We start from the raw sequence: 8,319 nt of genomic DNA, 5'->3' as shown, positions 1-8,319 counted from the left end.
CATGCCCTCCTCCAGGGGATCTTCCCCACCCAGGGGTCAAACCAATGTCTCTTCAATCTCCTGCATTGGCAGGTGTGTTCTTTACCACTAGTGCCACCTGGGAAGCCTGGAACACTTGCTACTGATCCCAAAACTTAAACATTACCATAGCATACTTGGGTTGGTTCAGGGGTAGAATTGTGGAAAGAAGGGAACAGATGGAGCAAGATCTTGGAGTGTTTTGTAAATCCTTTGCAATAGTTAACTTCTGTCTTTATATCTGTTGACTTCGTGGAACTTTTGCCTTTACATTCTCATTCCTAAAGCCAATATCACCTCTATTGTGGAGAAACATATCTATACTACTATAAAAATATATACAGATGCTGCTGGTTGTATTTAATGCTCTGATTCAAGGCTTAAAGCCAAGTTATTCTTCAACTTGGACCTCAGGCCTGCCTCATCATCTTTCCTTTTTCCCCTAAAGGTTGAACCAACACTTTCTGACATCTGGCCAAAATTTTCTCATCCTTATCCCTAGATGAAGCCACTGGGAGAAGTTTGGTGATCTAGGAGAGTCAGACACAATCTTCATATATTTATTAAAAAGCATGCTATGAACAGGAGTTCAGTAGTAAGGCCTGACTGCACACATGGGGTACATTGGATCATCTCCTCCCAGGGTAGAGTGTTGAGAACAAAATAACCATGTCTCAGAATGTGGTTGCTACTAATACATACTCTTCTTTAGAGACAAGGGTGTGATTGGTTCTTCTTAAATCAGGAAAGACCACATTGCCATTTATAACCACATGGAATCACCCTTTCAAATTGTTCAAATAATATGGTCATTCTGTGGGCTTCAAATAATTGCTATACTTAATAATATTACATTCCATCACTTACCTCCCCGACCCCACTCCATTAAGAAGATACTCGGATGCCAGTTCGAATTTGTGGTGCATTTCTTTCTGCTGAAATGAGAGAACAAGGAGACTGAGGCCGACTGCATACTCCAGGAGAGAGAAATATAAATTTGGAGTCTGCCTCTACCAGATACTATAATTCTCACATGAAAACTTCAGGTAAGATACAATTCAAAAATTTTCATAGTGTCTTTTTCACTTTTCTCTAATCCTGTACTGTAGTTTCTTCATATAAAAATGTAAACTAGAATAGCTTGCATATGATTGGTCAGATTCTCAACTGTGTAACATAGCATCTAGTATCAAAACTGATTTAATTAAATGTTAGATTATATGTGTGTTATTTATAAATATATAAGTAAATATATTTAAGAAAAATCATATCTCACTTAAGTTGAGATGTTAACTGAACCACAAAACCACGTAGGCCAGGAATAAATTGTAGAATGATCACTTTATTCTATATCTTATTACTTGTTCAAGTCACATATACCAGATTTCTTGACCTTGAATATGAGACAAGAAAATATGAGACAGTAAGAAAAGTACATTTTTCTATTAAAGTGCTTTGGCTAACCACATGGGGGAAAATCAGTTATAGACTGTAAACACATTTTCTTTAAGAGGGAGAAATATAAAACAGTTCACTTACCCACTTAAAAAGTCACTCAATTAAAATGTTTATAATTAGACACAGGAAAATACTGAAAGAACAGACAGCAAAACCAGAGTGTTTGTTCACACGCACACACAGACACACACCAACAAACACCTTAAAGCATGATCATAACTTAGCAACAATAAGAAAGCACAGAGCATGAAGGTGAGTGGATAGAGGGGATATAAAGAGAGACAAGGTGATTCAAAGAGAGAGGTAGTTGGGGGAGGTTGCCTTGAGTAGGCGCCCTTCATGGATCTTGTTTGCACGGACTGAGGCTTTCTCCCGTGCAAGTGTGTTGCCTTGTTTTGTCGTAATTGTGTTCAAAAGATTGAGAGTTGGCTTCCCTGATGACTCAGTGGTAAAGAATGAAGGAGACACAGATTCCATCCCTGATCCAGAAAGATGCCACCTGCCATAGAGCAACTGAGCCCTTGTACCACAATTACTGAGCCTGTGCTCTAGAACCAGGGTGCCACAACTACTGAAGCCCACATGCCCTCGAGTCTGCAAGAAGAGAAGCCACTGCAATGAGAAGCCCATGCATTGCAACTTAGAGAGTAGCTTCTGCTCAATGCAACTAGAGAAAAGCTTGCACAGCAATGAAGACCTAGCACAGCCAAGAATAAATAAATAATTTTTTTCCACACTCCAATAGTGTGTTTTATTTTTAGATATTGAACTGGATATCAGTTATATCACAGCAGTCTACTTTTTACTTTTTATCAAGCACTCTCATTTTCTTTCTCCTCCTCAACTCAGAAATAAAACATTTCTTGTCTAATTTCATACATAGAGTTTAGTAAGTACTTTTTTGAATTTAAAAATATCCTGAGATTTTAACTTCCACCCTATTCTTTTTTTTTTTTGCTGTTTTATTTTTTTTTCTCATTCCCTTGTATTTATTTATTTTATTTTTTATTTATTTTTTCAAAAACAACTTTAGGAATCTTTACTTAAAAACAACCTTATCTTAAAATGGAGTAACTTTGGTTTTACAAGCAGCAAGCAAAGTACAGAAGCAAAAGTGCATTACAGGAGCATTAAGTTCTACATTAGGTCACAGCGTCTAATCTGAAATCACACTCATAATATCATTTTTCAGGATATCTGGGAAATAGTTATTTCCCAGGATGTCTGAACCATAGCTACTCTATTTTGACTTTTAATTGTAAAAAAAAAAAAAAAAATTTTTTTTTAAAATAGCCAAAGCAGATTTCACCATTAATGATGTCAGTGTTTTTCTAGGTATGAGAAGATGCAAGAATTGGAACTCATAAAACCTTTTTCTGAAAAGATCTAACTATCTGAAGACCTGTTCTGTTTATTTTTTGTTGTTGTTGTTCAGAGCACAGAGTGCCTCATTCCTGATTTTCACCCTGAACTTCTTTAAGGGGGTGTTGAAGGTCAGCAGCTTGCAATGGTCATGATGTAATCTTTGTAGAGGCAGCTGGCAAGTACCAACTTCCAGTCAGCAGGGTCCCTTCATAGCCACATATCTGACCATGTGACACCGTTTCATGGCCATTGTGTCCCACGGTGCTGGGAAGGCTCATTCCCAGGTCTAGGGAAGTGATGGGCCACTCAGTGTGCTAAAATTGGACCAGGCCTTGCAAGTAGCAAAAGTCTCTGGACCACTGTCTTACTAGCCTCCTGGTCCAGGAAAATATTTCCTCTTGTTGCTTTTTCCCATACCCAGAGTCACATTATTACAATTATTGATCTCATATGGAACTGTCAGTTCAGCATTATATCACAGGCTCAGTGAAACAAGTGACATAGAAAATAATATAGCCATAGCTAGCAGTTAAGAGTAAAATAAGAATTATAAGTCAAGAACTTTCATTAGGTAAAGCCTGGTATACCCCAAGTCACCTGATTTCATTCGTTAAATGATTATAGTCTGGTGTTAATCTCCTGGTTGTACATTATGGAGCATCCGACCTTTATCTGAAGATTGGTTACTGAGATAAGCCTTGGAAACTAACCTAGAGTGTCCTTTTTAATAACTTAATTAAATCTTTTAGCAGTATCAAGTAACAAGGAACTGTCTCAGCAGTGAGTCTTAGTAAACACTAGACATTAACAAAACTAGAAACTTAATTTAACAATTTACAAAACTTAATATTCCGTGATTTTTCATTATGGAGGCCCTGTAGCCAGGGAGGCTTTAACCCATCAAATAAAAAATGAGGTTTGTCAGGGAGCTGGGAAAAGCCAAGCAGCCATCTTGGATTTCCCATAGCCCTGACTCTGATTTCCAGCTATTGTTTTTAATTTTCCAATTTAGAAGCAGACTGTTGCCATGGTTTAAGGACATTAGGATGGCACAAGTCTAACAGAGTTTTTGTATAAGCAGAATGAGCTTTTACATGTCTACAAACCTGACAATTGGATTAATTTCTAAAACTAGCATAGGATCAGGCCTATGGTAGAAAAGCATTTGATTTGTATGCAGAGGGCTGAGAAGTCAAGAAAACATTATAAATGATCATACGTATCAGGTCCAGAACTCTACAGAAGTTTTCTCATTAAGATATTTCTGAACTTCTTTACATTAATTCCACGAGCAGCATGATTTTAGATTACTTAAAGATTTTTAGCATTCTTTGACACAGTGTGACACTGGGAGGAAACAAAGAACTTGGAGTGTGGGGGCTTATTATGGCCTCATCATCATGATCATCATGCCTGTCATGGTCCATTTAATGTCTTCCTTTGTCTGTGTCCTCAGCAATACATAAACCAAGGTAGATACTCCTTGCCATTCAGAGGCTTTTTTTTTTTTTCCCAGCGAATGGGAAGCAAGGTTTGATAAGAATAATTTTTTTTTTTACTTTTGATTATGGATGATATGCAAAAGCAAACAGAAGAGTATAGTGAATCCCTGCACATTTATCACATAGCTTTAACAATTACTCATGGGCAAACTTGTTGTAACTCTACTTTCTTCCATACTTCCCATATTATTTCAAAGCAGATACCAAATGTATGATTTCATTACAAAATATTTCAGCATGTAACCCTGGAAAATTTTAAAAACTATAATCAAAATATCTCTATATAATCCAAAAATTGATAATTCCTTAATTTTATAAAGAGTTAAAATTTCCAATTGCTTTATGTCAGAATTGTTTTGTCTTACAATTTATCTGTTTGTTTGTTTTTTGGCCATGCCCACTCAGCTTGTGGGATCTTAGTTCCCCAACCAAGGATTGAACTCAGGCCCTCAACAGTGAAAGCATGGAGTCCTAACCACTGGAAGGAAAGGAATTCTTCAGTTTGTTTGAAGTAGGAGCCAAATAAATTTCACATTTTGTCACTGGTTCCTATGTCTGACACATCTTTCAGTCAATAATTTCCTTATTCATTCCTTTTAAAAATTTCTGTTATTTTTAGAATTAATTTTGAGTATAGTCGCTTTACAATATTATGTTAGTTTTGTGGTTCAGAAATGTCCACCTGAGCCAAACCTACATAAGGACACATAGATGTTTAAACAATTGTACAGATCATTCTCTGTGTAAATAGAAGAAAATGCTGTGAGAATATATAGCCATAAAGCAAGAGTTTGTTTATTACTGTAAACTTTAGTAATAACACATGCATAGTTTTAGGTGGGATTTCTGTTTATGTACTATTGGAAGTGTTGGAAAAGAGATGAAGAACACAATATTTATCAGTGATTGCTTATAGAAAGGCCAATTATGAAGTTCATGTACCCTCTTATTTTTAAGATCTCTGTAAAAAGATTCCACAATTTTCATTGTTAATTTCTCTCAATGTTTAGTGATATATGTACAATTCTCCAATGTACTCTTCATTTTTAACTTGCTCCTCTTTGTAGGCAGAGGACCGGCAAAGACATTTTCTGGTGGCTCAAATGGTGAAGAATCTGCCTGCAACGCAGGAGACCTAGGTTTGATCCCCAAATTGGGAAGATCTCCTGGAAAAGGAAATGACAATCCCTGCCAGTATACTTGCCTGGAAAATCCCATGGACAGAGGAACCAGGTGGGCTATAGTCCATGGGGTCAAAAGGAGTTGGACATGACTGAACGAATGTCACGTCACTGCACTTCTTTGTAGGCAAAAATTTCTTGCTTAAGAGGAGTAAGCTTCATGCACAGTCACCTTGAACAACATTTTAAATGAAACCTGCATGCATGAATGAGGTTCAGACTATAAACTAAACATTATTCTTTTTTAATTGAAAATTTATCTCAAGTTGAGGACACAGGCTTCAGTGCTCAGTTGAAATTTGTCACATGATGGGAAAGTACCTCATGGTGGTACTTTCTCTCTATATGTATTTTGCCACATAGAGCAGAAATAGCTACTGTGGTATATATGTCATTAAAGCACTCTGAGTTTCTAATTACATTAATTGAAGATCTGTTCATGGACTATTCATTCTCATTTTTCTCTCCCTATCTCTTTAATTTGAGACTTCTATGTTAGAGTTCCTTCAGGTTCCCTTGACCTATACATGTTTTTTTCAGGACCTAGTCCTTGATATTTTCTTTTTCCAATTATGCTCTCTCTGTTAGTGATCAGTCAACTAGCCACATGTATAAAAACCACCCATGTGAGATGAAATCACATTTTCTCTCCCTAACTGTGGAGTCTCTTCTACAACCTAGATTTATCTACCCAATTTTGTATTCAACGTCTCCATTTGCTACTGAATGTAACAAAAATGCAAGAAATTGAAAGTCACGCAGTCATGTCCAACTCTTTGCGACCCTATGGACTATATAGTCCATGGATTTCTCCAAGCCAGACTACTGGAGAGGGTAGCCTTTCCCTTCCCCAGGGGATCTTTCCAACCCAGGGATCAAACCCAGGTGTCCCACATTGCAGGTGGAGTCTTTACCAGCTGAGCCACAAGGGAAGCCCCAAAGGCAAGAAGCCCATGACAAAACTCTTGGTTCCTCTCACCCCGAACTGGTGGGTCCTTGCTTCTTTGCCATATCATCCAATGGCACCTCCATTTACTCAGTTATTCAGGCCACAAACTCTGGCCACATCCTCACCACACCTCTCAATAGTCCACATCCAAATCATCAACAAAATCTCTACGGCTCCTGCTCAAAACATAGGTAAAAAAAAATCTGATCATGTCAACTACTTGCTGTCAATCATTTTTTATTTTACAGCAGGTCATGGCCAGAACCCCACTGTCAGCATTCATTAATATTCCCAAGTTATAAGAGTCTATGCAGGCAAGCTTGATTACCAGTGGTATGTCACAGAAGAAACTGTCGATTTCCCTGGGGCCACAGAAAGGCAATCACATAATCACAGCCATTTGACTCATGGCATGCACAAAGCCAATGGTCCAGGAAGTTGCCACAAGCCCAATGCACTTTTGCAGGTTCATTATTATTGAATAGTGGAGTGGCTTGCAGATGGCTATATAGTGGTCATAGGCCATTACCACAAATAGCACCATCTCACCCCCTCCAACAAAATGCACAAAGAGGATCTGGCACATGCAGCCTCCAAAGGAAATAGTCTTGTTCTCTCTGACAAAGTCTGTAATCATCTTAGGAGTGGTCACTGAGCAAAGCCACATATCAACAAAGGAAAGGTTGGCCAACACAAAGTACATGGGGGAATGCAGATGGGAGTCAGTGATGATTAAGATCATGATGGCAATATTTCCAGATACAATGATCAAATATAGCATAAAAAAATATCAGTAAGAGTAAGACTTGCTTATTCCATGACTGGCAAAGTCCCAGAAGCATGAATTCTGACACTACAGACAGATTTCTTTCATCCATTTTACTCAGCATGTCATCTAAAATAACCTAGAGAGAAAGATAGATTGTCAGTTAGTAGGATGGAAAAGGGTACTTATTGTCTAGACTTTGGTTAAAATTTATCCACTGACATTTAAATTTCATTGAAATTTAGCATCTACATCTGAAAGTGAAAAGTATAATTGAGAAAATAAATATTGGTAAAATACTCAGGGTAGTGTGCCCAAAAGAGAAGTAAAATGCATAAAGCTGGCTTTCCAAGATCGGATTCTTATGAATGATTGAGAGGGTTCTTTCACAATGAGGAAGTGAGAAAGGTGGACAGCAAAATGAAAGGCTGAGAAAAGATTATTGGGCCACCTAGAATCTAGCTTCAGTCTGCTTCTCCAGTGAAAAGAATCTGGATGGGTGACCAACAAAAACCGTTATAAGTTAATAACTAAAATATAAGTAGTCTACTTAGGAAGATGATGGAGAACAGATACTGAAATCCAGAATAAACGACATGGCACAAAATTACAGTTTCTCTGTGTTAAGCATAATGATTTCTTCAAGCCTCAGATGAACTTAAACTAAACTTTTAGTTTATTACTCTAAAATATGGGCTTCCCAGGTGGCTCAGTAAAGAATCTGCCTGCAATGCAGGAGACCCAGGTTCACGATCCGCTGGAGAAGGGAATGGAAACCCACTCCGGCATTCTTGCTGCAGAATTCCATGGACAGAGAAGCCGAGCGGCTACAGTCCATGGGGTCGCACAGAGTGGACATGACTGAACAACCAACACTTCCACTTCACTTTTCAAGTATATGTTTGAACAAGCTTTTTTAGGAGAGAAACTGCACAGAAGGCCATATAAAAATATCATGGCATGACCATTCAAATGCAAAATAAACATAATTTACCATTAGGATCACAATTAAATGCAATTCATTTAGTAAACTGAATCTATTAGGAAAAAAATGTCAGGGGAGTGTTATGTGAGAAAGGG

Source organism: Moschus berezovskii, chromosome 9 (assembly GCF_049115385.1).
Source record: "Moschus berezovskii isolate FMDL1 chromosome 9, NW_MosBer_1.0, whole genome shotgun sequence".
Taxonomy (NCBI): domain Eukaryota; kingdom Metazoa; phylum Chordata; class Mammalia; order Artiodactyla; family Moschidae; genus Moschus; species Moschus berezovskii.
This window is presented reverse-complemented; position numbering follows the sequence as displayed.